An 18,965-nucleotide genomic window follows, 5' to 3' on the forward strand; every position below is an offset into this window, starting at 1 on the left:
TGTAAAGGAAGCACACACATATATGCAAACACGCACGCATGCATACATATATACATATATCCCCCTATATATATATATATATATATATATATATATATATATATAGATATGCCATACTCTCTCTCTCTCTCACTTCTTCTCTCTATTCCTCTCGCTCTCTCTCACTCGCTTCTCACTCTCTCTCTCCTCTCTCTCTCTCTCTCTCTCTCTCTCTCTCTCTCTCTCTCTCTCTCTCTCTCTCTCTCTCTCTCTCTATATCTCTCTCTCTCTCTCTCTCTCTCTCTCTCTCTCTTCTCTTCTCTCTCCTCTCTCTCTCCTCTCTCTCTCTCTCTCTTCTCTCGTCTCTCTCCCTCTCCTCTCTCTCTCTCTCTCTTCTCTCTTGCTAGACTTGATACTTTCAATGAACTCTCCGGTTGATGTCCAGGTGCACTCTGCTGGTGTGTAGGGCCCAATCACGTCATTTAAAATTGGCATGGATAGGCCAGCGTGGAGATTTGAGATGGCAATGGCATCAGTGGGTTGCCTTTGTCAGATGCTTTTATATTGGCGTCAGCATAACCAGGGCTATATTCACCTGTGACCTCTGTGCGGTGCTGCCCGCCCACCAGGGCTTATGCCGCAAGCGATCAGGTGTTGACTCGTAGTAGGCTTTGGCTGGATCCCCTCGTGAAGCGGGTGAACTTTAAGGTGTCGGCGAGGAGACGGCTCACTTACTCAGGATAGGAAGCTTTGTGCATGATGACAAATATACTAGAATTGTCTGCCCTTCATACCGCAATCGGTTCATTGTTTCTTAGCTTGAAGCGTCAAAAGCAGACCCACATTCGGTAGCTTGGTCTTGCAATAGCTTCTGTTTTTTGTTTTGTTTTGTTTTTTTACTTTGCCGACTAACTGGTCATTCAGGTTTGGGCTAACGGTTACCTTAGTTTTCTTTGTGAGCTTCGCAATGAAGTCATACAAAATTAAAAGCCCACCCATGGATCCACACAACGTCATGTTACGCCATAATGATACTAGGTGAGCTAATGCTAAACGCCTTTTCACGAGTACGGAAGGCTCAGTGGGACAAGAGAATCCAGTGAGGGCACCGAAGCAGGGGAGAAGAACGCATCACTTACGCGTTAGGGACCATGCCACCACGTCAATACAGACGCTTCAGTGCAACATTAAACCGGTACCGAGCACTCGCAACGACCCCAGCCGCCGGTCCGGCCGAGCCGAGGAGCCTGGTTGCCAGGGGCTTCAGCTCTTCGCTTGTCGGGCTCGAGAACGCCCTCCTGGGCACCGGGTACAACATGGTCGCGACCTGCGTCTCAGCAGAATGCCTCTCAAGCGTGGCAATTGTCCTCGGCAATGCTGTCGAGAGCACTGTCAGACACGGCTCTGCAAAGGTCACCGGTCGTTAATCAGAGGCGCTGTAGGCCGGCAGTGGCCGTCGCCGGCGGACCCGACGGCCGACCGGCAGGCCCCAGGCGTCACTCCTCGCGGACGCGAGGCCACCCTGTTACGTCACCGGCGCCGGAGCGGCGGCCGGCGGCGTCTGGTGGGAGGCCGTCGGGGTACTGCGGTCGATGTCAGCCTGGCTGTCGTTCATGATTCATGGCTTGACCCGAGCTCTGACGCCTCAGTTTTTATAAACCTCCTCTGGGGATGGAGCTTGACTGTTGAAGGGAACGGGCTGAAAGCACATCTTATGTTTTTTTTTCTGAATGCGTTATCAACCATTAGAGATACTGTACTGACTTGAGAGACGAGCTGCCTTGTTGGCAAGCAATGTCCTGTCTATTTCTTAACACTTTTGTCCAAAATAATCGTGGCCTATTACCCATTTGTGAATACCACGTCAGCAAGATTTATCGGCAAACCGACAATACAGTTCACTTCTTGGCAATCGGGATAAGTTCCTTGGCTTTCTAAAAATATAATCGACTTCAGCGGTACTAATTTCACGTCTTCTTGTGTCTGTTGGTAAAGGGTCGGATCATCAGAGGTTGAGGCTATGTTAAACATGTTCAACCTTACTACTATAGGGTTGAAATGACCCCTGCACTTGCATCAATGTTTTACTAAGATCAATCTCATCGACATAATTTAAACAAACCAAGCTGTGTGTGGCCAATTTTAGTAACATCATTGGGCCAAGGTAACGGCTTGCCCAGATAAATGAACGATATCTAGGTACCGTTAGGCGTGTTTTTCACTGTCGTGGGTGCAGAGGCGCTATATTGGTAGTACTGGTGATTACTGATGATCTTTTGTCGACTGCCTTTGCTGATGGTTACTCGCATACAAGCTAAATGATCTTCCAAAAATTATAAGGTCATGGCCTTGACTTGTTTGTGTCTGCATGCTGTACTTGAGCTGCACAGCCATCGCCTGTAAATTGCGATTACTGTTGCAATGTGTGCCTAGCAGACCCCAAATACACTTGTTGAGACTTTCTCTTCACTGCGTAATATCTGCAATATGGTGAGTATTGTCGCACACTGTTACACACTATGATCCCGTTTGGCAAAGTCCAAACGTCCTCAACTCAAGTTACACCCAACTAAATAAAAGCTGAACAATTCAAATTACGTTTATCAGATGATCGTAACATAGATATTTGTTTGGTATGTCAGTGTAAAGAATGCATGACCCGAACAAGCTTTGCATCAGAGGTCACAAACTGACCTAAAAGACAGCAATGACATTAAGACAGCCCAGATAATGATCAATGCATCGGTCGTTCCCCATATCCAATGTTGCTCAGCTTGATATGTACCGATGGTGGGACCATACATCACGCAGTGGCTGGTGACGGTGAAGACGCTCATCATGCATCAGGACATCCGGCAGTGGTGATGTTTCCGGGGCTTGAGATGTCACTCCTTTAACCCCAAAACTCGGTCATTTCTAGAGCCGGTAGGCATCAAAGAACACGCTGATGCATGTGAAGTCACTTTTTGGTAAATGTGGAAATTACAACAACAGGAACATCGTGCTACATTTCTGATGTGCGCAGACGAAAGTCAGTAGCGTGACTGGGAAGGTTGCCTGGGACAAAAAAAGAATGCATATTTTGATGACGTAGACAACGAGAAACACACAGGTTTTATCCCGATCCTCTGTCCCTCCAAATTCAAAAATTATTAAGGCGGTCCGTCAGCCCCAATTCCCCCCCCCCCCTTCACCTCCTCCTCGTCGGGCGGAGGCGTAAAAATGGCGCGCAGAGGGCTAAGGATATTAGCAAAGTAGGCGCGATGTAATCACGGAAGACTTTAAATCGGGATAGCCTGTTCACTTCGTACTTGGAGCTGCACCAAATGACTCTTCAGGCACCGGATCTGCTTATGGTCCCTCGAACTGTACGGTGCTTTCGATCTTCTTCAGTCCCTCGCTTTCATAGAAGGATTATTGAGGAGCAAATAGCATTGGCCTTGCATTAAATTTTTAAGACCGCGCAAAAAGCACTCAATGGCGTGGCTATATAAGAGCCGGATGTCATTAAGCGGCCGGCTCGGCGGCTACTGTGGCTCAGGTGCTGGCCACTGCAGCGGCCCGACACTGCAGCGGCCCGACACTGCAGCGGGCCCCGACACTGCAGCGGCCCGACACTGAAGCGGCCCGACACTTGCAGGGGCCCCGACACTGCAGCGACCCGACACTTGCAGCGACCGAGTCACAGTGGCCAGCGACCCGACATTGAAGCGGCCCGACACTGCAGCGGCCCGACCCTGAAGCGGCCCCGACATTGCAGCGACCCGACACTGCAGCGACCGAGCCACAGTGGCCAGCGCCCCGACACTGCAGCGGCCCGACACTGCAGCGACCGAGCTCCAGTGGCCAGCGGCCCGACACTGCAGTGGCCCGACACTGCAGCGATCCGACACTGCAGCGGCCGAGCCACAGTGGCCAGCGCCCCGACACTGCGGTGGCCCGACACCGCAGCGCCCCGACACTGCGGCGGCCCAACACTGCAGCGGCCGAGCCGCAGTGGCCAGCACCCCGACACTACAGCGGCCCGACAATGCAGCGCCCCGACACTACAGCGATCCGATATCGCAGCGGCCAAGCCTCACTGGCCGCCGATCCGGCAGCTAAAATGACGGTGGTGACGACGTGTCAACATGGTGAGGCCTGTTTCGAGCTGTTCTGCAGCTTAACAGACTGTTGTGAAGTCTGTTTAAGCACTGGCGCGTTACAGTCTCTGAATAGCAAGACGCCTTTGGCGGCGTCCGGGGTTAAAAACGCGTGCACGTTTAAATGCCGTTCGGGTCAAACGGATGTGGTCTCCTGCCAGCAAAGCTCTTCCGCGATGGCATTTAAAGGTTCGGCGGGCGCCTGAGCACTCATGGACTTTTAAAGGTTCGGACATTTAAAGGCAATGAGGCATGGACATTTAAAGAACGGCATTTAAAGGTTCGGCGGACGCCTGAGCACTCATGGACTTCCCTCTGCCGTTCCCCGAAGGCGTCAGTGGCTTCAAAAGAGTTGTCGTCTATTGAGGAAGTGAACGCTTTGCACTTTTCACGCGTGGTGAGATCAGACCCGGCCAATTTGATTAATAATGCCGATGCGTTTTATTGGTACCAACGAGACGAGAAAGACTCAGAAAAAACACGTTCGCTGTTTGCGTACCATTAATGGGTTACCTTGATCAACAGTCACAACTTCCGGTTCTTGTCTTTGTGCCAACGTTCCGACGTGAGCTACGCATGTTCTATCATAATTATGATCTAACACCTTGGGAAAACAAGCCAACACATGCTGAACAGGGTCGTTTTAACATCTTGGAAGTCTTCCCTCGCAGAAATCCAACAATGATCCAGAATGACTATAAGCTTCACAATGGTGTGAGCTTCACGTTGGTGTAAGCCTGTATTGTGTGCGCTAGCATCGGCCACGGACAGCCTGACATATCAGATACTAAAAGAAGAATGAAATGCAGCGCTGTTCTGAAATGTTGGTCACATAAGTTGGACTCGGAAATCAATAAATTGAGTTGCTCATATCGTGTTGGTGATAAAGATCCGCCACCTAGTGCTATCAATATTGAGGGCAGGTCCTGGGGGTTTACCGGAGCATGTTTTTTAAATGTACTCCAAAGGTGAGACACGCCCTTTAAATAATGTAAACCAGAAGACGGTCGCCTATGTAAGTCCAGACCAGGAGACGGTCGCCTATGTAAGTCCAGACCAGGAGACGGTCGCCTATGTAAGTCCAGACCAGGAGGCGGTCTCCTGAAGCTTCCACATCTTGCAAATCAGAACGTCAAACAAACCGCCCTATAAATGTACAGACTAGCGCCGCGAATAATCCGCAGGATCAAATTAGAGACATCCTGGACGACAGGTAATAAACCAAAGCACTCGCACCCGCGTGAGCTGATGTGTCGCGTCGTTGTTCGAGCATGAAAATAGCAAGGGCTTAATCTCTAGTTGTTTTTTTTGTGCTCGTTGTAGGTGCCCGACTTACGGTACCACATTGGAGTTATCCAACTCCTCGTATTATGGGTCAAGCCCGGGTTGTCGGAAGCAGGTGAGTATGTCGTTTTTGCCAGGCCTGCGACGTCATTTGCGGCAACTTCGTGAATATCGTCAATTTTCCCTCACTAAAAGGCCACGCGCACTGAATGACAGTTGAACCCGCGAGCATCGCTGTGGGTGACATCCAATAAGTACGGTGAAGAAGCCATGGTTCCTATCACCGGCACTTGAAATCCCGCTTCTCTCGTAGGCATACGTGTGCCTAAATTTCAATGTTTCCCGCGAACTGGACCCTGTTCCTAATCCTCGAGCCAGAAAGAAACCAGAAGCCAGTTAAGAATTGAGCCAGAAGTCCAGCAGCAATCACTATTTGACTGTCTGATGGTCAAATGCCTAACAAAAACTAAGACCAAGCTCGGAGTGATCCTAAGTATTCAGAAATTAGCGAAAACTAAGTCTCAGTATAGAGCGAAGGGAGTTAGGAAGAAAAAGGGACCTCCCATGTAACTCCTGTCATGTACCAATGAGTGTTCACGCGATGTTCTTAATGGTTCGTACGTTGCACATGTGCGTATTGCAGAATAAATGCCAACGCATTTTTTGGGACGACGTGCAATGATGCATGAGTCCCATGCTCGTTCATGGTTCCATAAATGTTTAATGGCAAATGCGTAGAAGTGAATAACTGTCGCGTGATAACCTGGGATGATGTTTATGAGTCAGCCAATGGAAGCCAGGGAGCAGGAACCGGGGCTTTGCTATTAAGCCAATGTAAGCCAAGAGCCAGGAAGAAGGGATTGAGAGCAATTATTGGGAACCAGGCTGCCCGCTCTGTCTTAGCGAAAGAATCTATGAAAGCCGATATTCAGACCTGGTTGTTGTGAACAACCATAAGAACTGGAACTCAGGGCCTTTTGTCCGAGAGAGAATCATTGAGAGCTGAGCGCTAGTTCCTGTCCAGCAAACTGGTGGACTTTGAACCAGGAACTGGCTCCAGTGTTTGCGGAAGCGAGTGAGAACGAAGAAACCAGCGCCCAGTGTTGGCAAAAGAATCTTTAAATGCAAGGACCAGGACCTGATGTTTATGACGGAGCCGTTGATAACCAGGATGCTGACTGTCATGTACCATGTACATGACAGTATCTCATTCAATTTTGTTTTTATGAGTCGGTGATTGCCAGCCATGAGCCAGTATTGGGAACCAGACATATTTCTATTAGAGGATATTGTGACGGGTGCTCTCAGAGCCGGACCACCACAGGGAGGCGTCGTTTGTCGCCTTCAGGAGGTAAGACGAACCCAGTGGAATGAGCCTGGTGTTCTTAAGCACAGCCTTATATGAGCATGCTTTGTGTATAGGTCTTGACATATCAGTATCGTGAGCATTTTGCACGCCCGCGAGCATTTCAGAATACCAAACTTCGGCTTCGACGGACATATTCACGCACTGCAGGGTGGAGTTCTCCTCGTTTTGGTGTTGGTCACTGTACGGCGCGTGCTTCCCCCCCCCCCCCCCCCCCACCGGCGCAACAGCAGGCCCGGGGTTCGCAGGATCTTCGGAAGTGCAGGTTTCAGAGGAAGGGCAAACGGATTAGGTCTCCCTGCGGGTGCATGTTCCACCCAGGCTCGCAGCGTTCAGGGCAGAGGTCAACAGGCGAGGTTGACCTCAGCGTTCGTGGCAGAGGTCAAATGGTGAGGCGAGCGCGGCAAGCACGCTGCCACCAGCGCCGGGACTGTGTGCGGTGACGGGCGCTGTAAGTCGGGCGTGGCTGGAGCCGGGCCCGCCGGGCCGCCGGGCCCGCCTGGCTCGGCGCATCATCATCGATTCTCGACGACCACCGCCATAAAACAGAACGTCATTGGAAGCGGCAAAGGATACCGGGTCGGGCAGGCACGCCCAGCTTGTGCGCCACACTCCGGCCCGCGGCGGCGCGCTCACCCAGGCGGCCCTGCGTCCGCGGCGGGGCGGAGCAGGCAGGCGACAGGGCGGCTACTAGCCAGGTGAGCTGAGCAGGCAGGCGACAGGACGGCCGCTAGCAGGAGAGAAAGAGAGGAGGAGGAGAGAGCTGAAGCAGGCAGGCGATAGGCGGCTTGCTAGCCGGGCGGAGCGGAGGCCCGGCAGGCAACAGGCGGTTGCTAGCCAGGCGGAGCTGATGACAGGCGACAGGGCGGCTGCGCTGCACCGTAAACCGAAAGGCTGATGACGCCTGGGAGCGCGGCACGGCTCAGCCTGTCAGACGCCTATCACCCCGCGCAAGCACGGCTGTCAGTCGTGACAGGGGCAGGGGCGACGCCAGCGAAAACGCCGGGGGAGGTCCCGCTGAGCTGCCTGGCGTACTCGTTCGGCTGTCACTGTCACCTGCGACGGGAAAGCCCTCCCCTCTCTTGTCTTCCCCTCTCTTGTCCTCCCCCTCTCTTGTCCTCCCCTCTCTTGTCCTCCCCTCTCATGTTCTCCCCTCTCTTGTCCTCCCTCTCGGTCCCCCGGTTTGATCGACGCGTTCGACAGCTGATGATTCTCCACGCAGTGTCCAAGCTGGCTGGGGACGGCCGGCGGCATCAGCAGCGGTCGCCGGTCGCGCCCGAAACATTTCGGTGTCGGGAAGCCAAGGGGAAGCAATGAACCGCGTCTCCCATCACGAGAGGCCGACGGTCACGTCACGAGAAGCCGACGGTCACGTCACGAGAAGCCGACGGTACGTCTAGGGCAACACGCCGCCCTAGCGTGTTGTGCGTGTACGCCACCCCCTCCATGCCGACAACACGAAAAAGGTATTAGGTTTACACGCCTCGTGACTAGCTCTCCGCACACCAGATACCGTCCTTACATGCGGCAACACCTGGGCGCTGGGAGGCGAGGGCGGGTGGGGGTCGATGCGGCTGAGCCCCAGGTGCGGGCGCGGCGAGGAGGCCGCCGTTGGCAGCCGGGTCGGTGTAGCTCACCTGTTCGTCGCCGCCGCCCGGCCGCCGTCCCGCCGCCGTCGTCGGTATCGACTCACGAGCGCCGCCGTCCGTCGCCGAGCCTGGTTCGAACCGACGCGGCAGGGGCGGAGCCAGGCACCGCGCAGGGGGGGGGGGGGTGAGGGGGAAGTTCAGGAGAGGAAGTGAGAAAGGAACGTGCGAGGTGCGACGTAGAGTAGGGATGTGGTAGGGGCAGAACCAGGCACCGCGCAGGGGGCGGACAAGGGCGGCAGGTTCAGGAAAGGGGGTGATAAAGGAACGCACAGGGTGCAACGAGGCTGAGGGATGGGCGGGCCAGGTAGGTAGGGGCGGAGCCAGGCACCGCGCAGGGGGCGGACAAGGGCGGCAGGTTCAGGAAAGGGGGGTGATAAAGGAACGCACGGGGTGGCAACAAGGCTGAGGGATGCGGCAGAGGCGAAGCCAGACACCGCGCAGAGGGAGGGTGGGGAAGATCTCGGGAGAAAAAGATGATATACAGCCAGGTGGGCCAATGTGGAACGGAGAGGCTGGCAGGGGTGAAGACTGGTCAGACGAGAAAGGAAGGAGGCTTGAGTGGTGTCAGTAACAGCGGACTCAGTGAACTTACTGGGGGGGGGGGGGGGGGCAAACGTGCTTTATACCTCCCTTCGTCACATGTAACGCCATATGGCCAAATGTTAATCCGCACCAGAGACGGGGTTAGGGTACCGTTGCTCCACTTGTTCCCCCTCACTTAGATCGCCCCTGGTGGCAGGATCCCGTGGCGAGGCAATTAGGTCGATTTTGAGCGGGGCTGACAAAATAAACAATGCATGCAAGAGTTATTTAATTATTTAATTCTTAAGGTTGACGGGCGCGTCAACTACATTGGTCATTGGCATCCTGCCAAGAAGAGGATCAATGCTTTGGTGAAGTCCAGTATGGCATAGCAAACGAGTCACGACTACTGCGTATGCTGTGACTGGGGCGACAGGGGCGCAACAGGGGCCTGCAAAGAGGGAGGATAGGAGAAAGTTAACGCGGTGTAAAGAGGTGCGCGGCTCTTGCAGAGAGAGGGCTTGCACCCCGAAGCAGGACGGATCGAGGACGGGGGGGGGGGGGGGCATGCATGTATCAGCCAGAGACGGCGAAGCACGGCGAGACAGCTGGCGCGCCTAATGGGACAGAGGACGGCCAGGCGCGCCCGTTGGGAAGAGAAAGGGAGGATGCCGGGGCACACGTGGAACCAGACGGCAAATATATTGGATGTTGACGTCATAGCTGGGCAGGGTGCGGCAGAGCGCTGGGAAACAACAGGGCCCCGCGGCAGGGAGCGTGGGTGGCGCTTTTGCGTCTCTTTAGGATGGTTTGCTTCCTATGTTCCTGCCAGTCCCCATTCGAAGCCTGCGTTGCAAGCAAACTTCCAAAAGCAATGAAGGATTTATGTGAGAAGTTAAAAGCTCATTATTGTTATGATCTCCGCAATTAAGACAAATTTGGCCTTTGTAATCACCAATAAAATCCTGAAGCTCCTGTGCTGGCTGTGAGTGACGTAGAACTGGTATCAAATAGTATTGAGGAGAGTGAGAATGCTAGGTAAAGTTGCCAGCGGTGGTCATTCCTAACACAATTTGCGTTCATGGATCGTGCGATACATGACGTCATGTAGAATCTTTGTCGGACGCGTATAATCTTTTTCCAAGACTCACTGAAAAGAGGCAATGATCACACGACAGATTTCATTATGCAGAAGTCAACTTGCGTGCCCAGGACCGACCGCGGCTGGTAAAAAGGTGCATTATCGGTCACAAACAGCATAATTTACCTGCTTTCATCGCCGGCAGCACGCGCAGTATCTGCAAACGAAAATCGTTGTGTCTGCATGCGCAGTTATTGCCATGACAGTTGCGAAGATGCAAGCAGAAAATGCGTCTCACTGCGAACACATCCGTCAGATTCTGCGTAACATCAAGCAGAATAGAACATGCTTGAGGCGCTGTGAATGCACTCATGTCGCTGTGCGTGTGCCGGATTGCGCTCTATTCTGCGACCGATGGAAGGGCTCACGTGGGTTGTATAGCCGGTGGATGTCTTGCTTTGCTGGCGGGCCCCGGTTCTGGCTCGTTGGTGGCCGTGCTGTTCGTGGCATGAGACGCCGCCACAGCTCGACAGTGGGCTGGGTCTGAACGGGCGCTCAGCACGCCAACGCCCGTGAGACGCCCGCTAACACTAGGCTTAGTTTAGTTTATTGCGGTTTCGTCCCCGAAGTTCCAGGGCTTTTACATAAACCAAACCTGGCGTGCATCGCCAAAACTGCGGTTAGAGAAGACCAGACGCCAACGCAACACTCTCAGAATCACTTGGCACGTAGCCAGATGTTACTTCTGAACTGCAGATTTATGGGCCACGTTAACGCGTCACATTCCTGGTGTTTTGCGCGGGCAAAAGCAGGTGGTTAGATAAATTCACGACCTCGGAACTTAACATTCGTCTGTCACGCTGGTTCTCGTCCGTGTTGGGGGCAGGAGTCAAGTCTGACGCACCGTGTAATCTGAAGCTGAAACTGATGGTGCAAATTTGAAGCTCGCTAGTGGGTAGTATGGCCCTGGCTTGGACAGGATCAGTTTGATAATATCTTACGACGATCACGTCTGACAAAATGTCTGAACGCGGAAATGCCTGGACGTAAATGTATTTTCCACAAAATCTGACCTCAGTTTTGTCGTCAACGATGACGCAGTTGCACGTGATAGCTCGATGAATCCGCGTCGTACCATGCCTTTCGTAGATCAATACACGGCAGCGAAACGGGTTCTTACATCACCAGCCCGTCCACGACTTGCCCCAGCGCGTTGCGAAGAGGTGCCACCTGTGACACTTACACGCGTACGCGTTTACCAGTAGCCCTGGTCGATTCGCATTTGCTGTTAAGTACGAACTACCCCAGAAGACAAGTTCAGCTACGCGCAAGCTTCGCTTTGAAATTCCGGTAACTGCACATGACAGATCAGGAAAGAAGCCAGCCGCCGGGATTTTGCGAGAGGTTAGAGTTCTAAGGAAATGAACTGCTGACCTGGATAGACCGTTGGAGAGCCCACGGTGGGGTGCATTCCGTGCCGTCTTTTTGACAGTGTGGTGTTATGCATTTTTTTCCACGTTCTCGTGGCGAGCGTGCGTTTTGTTCAAGTCACCAAGCTGCTACACAAAGCATGCTTCCGTGCAATTCCTGAAAGGAGTTGGTGACGAGGAGAAAGGGACCAAAGTGCAACGAATACAAAAGTTATTGGAAGTTTATTTGAAGCTCTTTCGTGTTTGAAATCCGGTGGTAAGATCCTAAGTGGAGACCTAACACCGCCGTTTCTTCGGAAGAATCTGATGAGCGAGGCCTGACGCACCAGCCGCGCTTCGACAATGTGATAGAGCAGGGGGCGACGGGAAACGGCGACACGGTCTGGCACGGCCGATGACTGGCTGAGGACCCGGCCGAGGGTCCGACCGAGAGTCTGGCCGCTGTTCTGGCCGAGAACCCAGCCGAGAGTATGAGCGCTAGTCCGGCCGAGAACCCAGCCGAGGGCCCGGCCGAGAGTCTGGCCGCTGTTCCGGCCGAGAACCCAGCCGAGAGCCCAGCCGAGGGTCTGGCCGCTGTTCCGGCCGAGAACCCAGCCGAGATGTGAGCGCTTGTTCGGCCGAGAACCCAGCCGAGAGCCCGGCCGAGAGTCTGAGCGCTGGTCCGGCCGAGAACCCAGTCGCGGATGCGTCCGAGAGTATTGCCGAGGACCCAGCTGGTGGTTATGCCGAGGTCCGGTTCAGGATACAACCAGAGGTCTGGACGAGAGAACGGCCGAGGGTCTAGCCGCGGATCCGGCCGAGGATCCAGTCAGAGGTCTGTCCGAAGAGAACGACCGAGGGTCTGACCCAGAGCCCGATCAGGATTCTTACTGGGAGTCTGACGGCATGTTCAGCTGGTGGTCCCGACGTGCGCCACTTCGACCCGGTTTGGTCTGAGAGACTGCTCAAAGGACGTCGAGGACGTCAGAGGCGTCGCCAGACCGGCGGGAGAGGAGATAATCTGGCGCCGTCAGAAGCGCTGCCAGACCGACATGAGAGGGAGATCTGGCCCCAACAGAGGCGCTCCCAGACCGATGGGAGAGAAGACGATCTGGCGCCGATAGAGGCGTTGTCAGGCTGACGGGAGAGGAGATGATCTGGCACCGACAGAGGCACTGAAAGGACCGACGGGAGAGGAGGACCTGGCGCCGACAGAGGCGCTGCCTGGCCGGTGGGACAGAAAATGATCTGACGCCGACAGAGACGCTGCCAGGCCGACGGGAGAGGAGATGATCTGGCGCCGGCAGAGGCGCTGCCAGGCTGACGGAAGAGGAGGCGATCTGTCGCGGACAAGCCGTCCTCAGGCACGCTAAGGACCAACCGCTGAGCTGTCTGCCAACGTGGAATTCTATTGTTTTGGCGGTTCTTCTGGGAAGGAAGTGCATTACGAAAGTGGCAGAAAGTCGGCTGAGTGGATCGAGACAAAGAACAGGCGTGCAACGAATTCAGCTTGATCCCTTTATGTGCTGTAAGATCTGAAGTGGAAGTATCTGTTACTGGATGTTTCAACTGAATGTATTATTTTACCCCGCATTGTGGGGCTTATATGCAATTAAATTAAATGTTATTACGGCGCATTTGATGGATGTCGGGTTAAACACATAGAGCGTTCTTGAACATCAGCAAATGAAGCCTATCGTGCTCGTGTTACATAAGTGAATTAGTTCACGTGAAGGGATTGGCTTCGTAGCATATCATATTGAAGTATGCACGCAAAACGCTGAGAATGGGTCTAGTATTCTTTTTTCATTTCGCTCTCTGACAGCCGTTTCATTTTTATGCTGTACCGTGTCTGCATAATACTTGTTTCAGACCGTTCAAAGGCCGCTGCTCAGAGGCGCGACTACGTTAAAGTACAGTATTCATGTCAGGGCATTACGGCACATAAAGCTCACACTTGTCTTGCGAAAATGATGATGTTGTTGCTGCTTTTCATTACACGAGTGTTGCCAGGGTGGTCAGGCTAGTTAATTTGTTTGAGGGTTGCCCCCCCCCCCCTTGCGTAGAGCCGCTCAGAAATCATATGATAGCTTCTCCGCGTTGCAGTGCAGTGGCCTTAAAAATTAAATGTGTTTTTAAGCAAGTTCCACCACTGCCACAGTATAGCTAAATTGAACATACTAATGCACTGGCATGTTCACTATGGTATGGCGATGCGGTGTCCCGATCTCAGCTGTGCATCACTATGGTATGACAGCGCAGTGTCCCGATCTCAGTTGTGTATCACTAAGGCATAGCAGCGCAGTGTCTCGATCTCAGTTGCATATCACTATGGTATAACAGTGCGGTGTCCCGATCTCAGTTGTATATCACTATGGTTTAACGGTGCAGTGTCTCGATATCAGCCGTGTATCACAATGGTATGACAGTGCAGTGTCCCGGTCTAAGCCGTTCATCATTATGGTATGACAGTGTAGTGTCCCAATCCCAGCTGTGTATCACTGCGGTATGCCAGTGCAGTGTCACGATCTCAGCTGTGTATCACTAAGGTATAACAGCGCAGTGTCCCGACCTCAGCTGTGTATCACTATGTATGACAGCGCAGTGTCCCGATCTCAGTTGTATATCACTATGGTATGGCAGCGCAGTGTCCCAATTTCAGCTGTACATCACTATGTACGACAGCGCAGTGTCCCGATCTCAGCTGTGTATCACTAACGTAAAACAGCGCAGTGTCCCGATCTCAGCTGTGCATCACTATGGTATGACAGTGCAGTGTCCCGATCTCAGCTGTACATCACTATGTATGACAGCGCAGTGTCCCGATCTAGCTGTGTATCACTAAGGTATAACAGCGCAGTGTCCCGATCTCAGCTGTATCACTATGGTATAACAGTGTAGTGTTTCGATATCAGACGTATATCACTATGGTATGACAGTGCAGTGTCCCGGTCTAAGCTGTATATTATTATGGTATGACAGCGCAGTGTCCCGGTCTAAAGTGTATATCATTATGGTATGACAGTGTAGTGTCCCGATCTCAGCTGTGTATAGGCTCGGGAGGCCGGTCTGGACTTTTGGGACAGCTCTCAGCCGGGACGAGCCAACCGGGACGAGCCGGGACGAGCCGGCCAGGACGAGCCGGGACGAGCCGACCGGGACGAGCCGGGATGAGCCAGCCGGGACTGAGCCGGCACAGGTCGGCCGGAGTCCACCCAGCGAGGGTGGCTCCAGGCGTGGCATTATTGCATCCATTCACTGTTATTTCCTATAGCAAACTGATGGCGTGACCTCGAGAAAACGCGGGCCATAGACGTCGTATTATTGCATCCGTTCAGCGTAAATTCCTACAGCAAAGTGGTGACGCGCCCCACGAGAAAACGCAGGTAATAGACGTCGCATTATTACATCCGTTCACCGTAAATTCCTGCAGCAACCTGATGACGCGCCTATGAGAAAACGCAGGCAATAAACGTCGCATTATTGCATCCGACCGCCGTAAATTGCTATAGCAAACTCATAACGCGCCAACGAGAAAACGCAGGTAATGCGAGTCGCTAATGGACGCGGGTTCCGCAAACCTGAATGAGAAGTTTGCGGAATGCTTCTCATTCCGCAAATGCGGAATGAGTAACGGTACAAGGTGTGGTTCAAATGCGGCACATTCACTTAAACGCACAGGCACAGGTATTTCAAAATGGACGTCGCGTCTATTTGAATCATCGGTCCAGTCGGTTTGCCAGCAATCATTAATAAGCTGACCTAGGATCAACCGCAAAAAATCGAGCAGAAATAGTCGAGCGTGTTGTACTTACAGCTGATAGTCGAGTGTCATTCTTATGTAGGGCACTAAGCCTCAATCTTCTGGTCTGATTTATAAGAGTTTCACCCCTGGCCGCCGTATTAAAGTCATCACTCTTTGTGCAGCCCAACTGTCGTTAGCTTTGCGCTGTCAAGTGAAAACTTGAACGGAAAAGGTCAAGTCTGTCGATGCAAGATATAAGTTGTCAGCCAACAGCGCTCGCACCAAAAACGTTGCTACGAAAATGTCGCAGTTGCCGCACATAATTGAAATATGTCAACCGGACGCTGCATCTTTGCAAAAGCCTTCCTACACCCACCCACCAGCATAGAATAAGACGCAGTCGGGGACCAATGGACAAAAAAAAGCCGAAGCAAAAATTGGAGGAGTATTTTGTGCTGGCAGATAGTTCGCTGGCCGCTGGGTTATAATCAGATATCATTCCTACGCAATGCACCAAGTCGCAATCTTTCAGTGTGACAATTGTTGATTTTTACTTGTCCGCGGTATCATGACAAGCAATCCATCCGTCGCCGGTATCTCCACGCTGTCAGGGGGGATTTCAAAAAGGTCATGCCTCTCTATGGGAGATTTACATCGCCGGCTGATACTGCTTTGCCATAAAATTGTCGCAAAACTGCATATTCCGCTTACAAGTGAAACTATCTCAATTTGGACGCCGATTTTTGTAAATCACCAGCATGAACGCCATCCTGTCCTACAGGAACACCATCATTGTGTGGTACGCTCCGGTGGGATTTGCTGAAAAAAACTGAAGACCAAAATCCGATGGGTGGGAGATTTGCATTGCCGTGCGATCGTGACGAGACAATAACATCGTTATGAATAATTTGCACTTTAAACACGACCTAAATTATGTAAAGCTGGACGACGTATCTCTTCACACCATCGCTCCAGCCGGCCCACCAGGAATGGGTGATATCCTGACGTGAAATGTACCGAGAAAAAAATCGATTAAAAAATCGGACGGGTGTGTTGCACCAGCAGCTGATAGTTTGATACAAGACCTATCGAAAGCACCGAGTCACAATCTTCCAGTTGGATTTCATAAGTGGTCTTCCAGTGCCGTCGTATTATTGCCTTGACACAGTGTGCATGCAGGCTGTCGTTAGCTCCACGCTGTTAAGGGGTTATTTGAAGAAAAAAGCAGGTCGTGTTTGCCGATGAATAAGATTTATATTGCTGGCCGATGGCATTTCCACAGTAACGTCGCTTGGCAAGGTTGTACCTTCGAGAAGAAAAAGTATGCCAAATTGCACGCCGTGCTTTTGCAACGCCTCCCTCCAGCCGGCATGTCAGCATTAAATGGCATGCGGCCGGGGATCGACCGCAAGAACATCGTGACGAAAATCTCACGAGTACGTTTTTTGGTATATTGTCGATAGATATTAATCATACCGCATGCATCAAGCCGCAATCTTTCAGTTTTTTTTTTTAAATTCCCCCAGCCGCCGTATTGCGGCCATCATCCGATGGCCTGCCAATGGAAGCTACCTCTGCACCTGCATGACGTGATTTGAACAGGAAAGGTTCTGTCGGCCGCTGCATGAGTCACATCACTGGCCGGTAGAGCTTCCACAATAACGTCGGCATGGTAAAGCTGCACATCCTGCATACAAGTAAAAGCATGTGAAATTGGACGCCGTATCTCTGCAGACCACCTTCCTAGATCACTCGCCAGTTCTGACTGAGGCGCTGTTGGTGGATCAAATGAAAACTGATGCGCTGTCGGCGGATCAAACGAAAAAATAGGAACAAAAATCGGACGAGTATGTTGTGCTGAGAAGTGGTAGTACGAACACTATCAGTAAAGCAGACAGAGAGGAGGGGCAAAGGGAGCACGTGCCCCCCCCCCCCCTGGTTTCGAGCGGCATTTCGGGTCCTTCGGTACCTATGATGAAGTGTCCGATTCGAGGGCCCGAAGGGGCTGGAAGCCCGGCCGGAGGCCAACCTCCAAATTCGCAGGTTGTTTCCAGTTTGACCAACCCAATCCAGGTTCGCCCCATCCCATTTCTGAAGCGCGGTTACACCCAATAGCGCAGACAGAGGGGAGGGTGGAGTGGGGGTGAGGCACAAAGGCACGTACCGTCCCCCCCCCGCCCCTCGCCATCAGGTCTCGAGTGGTCCGAACGGTCACTCCGATATCTACGATTAAAGGTTCGATTTGAGGGTCAAAGGGACCGAAAGAGCGGCCGGAGGTCATATTCAGTGGCCCCGGCTCGTAGGGCCGGCACTCTGATGCTAGCCAGAGGGTCCGCACGCTGATTAGGGACCCCTGAGTCGACAGGTGGCTGTATGTCGGTCTGTAGCCGGTCTGTAGCCGGGTCCAGCAACTTACATTGGCCGGAGACCGCGTATCTGTCAGGGGCCAACAGCGCCTAGCGGAGTATCCTGTATTCACAAGGGCCCCGAGCCGACCAAGGGCACTGTTCGATGAGGCCCAAAGAGGGGCCCAGGCAGCCCACGGAGCCGACGACGAAGGATCGGTTGGAGGGCATAGGGGCTTGAAGGACTGGTTGTAGGTGGCTGTACGCAGCTGTAGCATCGCGGCCCGTAGTGCCGTGACCTGAAATGTCCATTGTAAGGACTCTGTTGGGCCCTCTTATTAGGGTTCTCCATCTTTATGATATAGGGCCTTGGCATTGAGCCAGACAGTCGACCCCATGTCCGTCTTACGTTTGGGATCCAATTCTCTAGCAGGAACGAGGCCGGGGTGCACGATTTGCAGTGTTCGGCGTCGCTAACACAATGAGCGGCTCCCGTGTTGGTCATGAGCCACATTGCCTAACAGGGATCCTATCGCGGCAGGTGGCTCCGAGTCGGCCAGGAGCGGTGCTGAGGGGGCCAGAAGAGGGGCCGAAGGGACTCTCGAGACCAAAGATTGACTCCCACCCGTCAGGACGTGACATGAAATGTCAGTTGGAGGGCCTCTTGCACCGATTGGGGACCCCTGAGAGAGCACGTTCCTCCGTTTTGGCCAGGAATCACCGAACAGCCGGCGCCTTGTCGGTCTGAGCTCTGGGAGCCCATCCCCAAGCAGGGACAAGGCCGGGCCGTGATTTGCATTGGTTGGGGCACCTGCGGGCCTCCTGTATGTATCAGGGGCCCAAAGTGATTAACGAAGTGTTATGTGTCAATAAGGGGCCGCGAGTCGGATGGGGAAACGTTTGCTCAGTAGGAACGGGGACGGGACCCCGATTGACAGAGGGCTTCTTGCGTAGGCCGGGCCCTCTGACAGGGAAAGAAAACTTGAGAACTTATCAAGTGCTCACACTGAGAACGTGGAATGGTACTGTGTCAGCCAGGGCTCCCAGCACCCAACGGTGGGCCCTTCAACCCAATTCCAGCACTGGAGACTAAGTACCACTTATTGGACAACCTCCGGCGATCAAGGACGTTGTTGCGTCAGTGAGGGCTCCTGCATTGATCCTGGGCCAACTGCGCTGGTCAGCAGGTCTCCGGCGTCAGGGGGAGGAACAAAGCGATATAATGTAGCTTTGAAAGGGCCTCCGGATCGACCAGGGAATCTCTCCGCGTGTTGCCAGAATGCCAGCCGGAAGACGCCCCATGCTGGGACGAAGTGACCTTCAGCCGTTTACCGCTAACAAAAATGTGATCTTAGTCTTCTGCTCAAATGTGACCTCGCCCAGAAAAGAATAATGGTCTCAGTAGTGCTGAAAAGAGAAGGTCGAATGCGTTAAAAACGAATA

This window comes from Pollicipes pollicipes, unplaced genomic scaffold (assembly GCF_011947565.3).
Source record: "Pollicipes pollicipes isolate AB1234 unplaced genomic scaffold, Ppol_2.1 Scaffold_1600;HRSCAF=1878_pilon_pilon_pilon, whole genome shotgun sequence".
NCBI classification, from domain to species: Eukaryota; Metazoa; Arthropoda; class Thecostraca; order Pollicipedomorpha; family Pollicipedidae; genus Pollicipes; species Pollicipes pollicipes.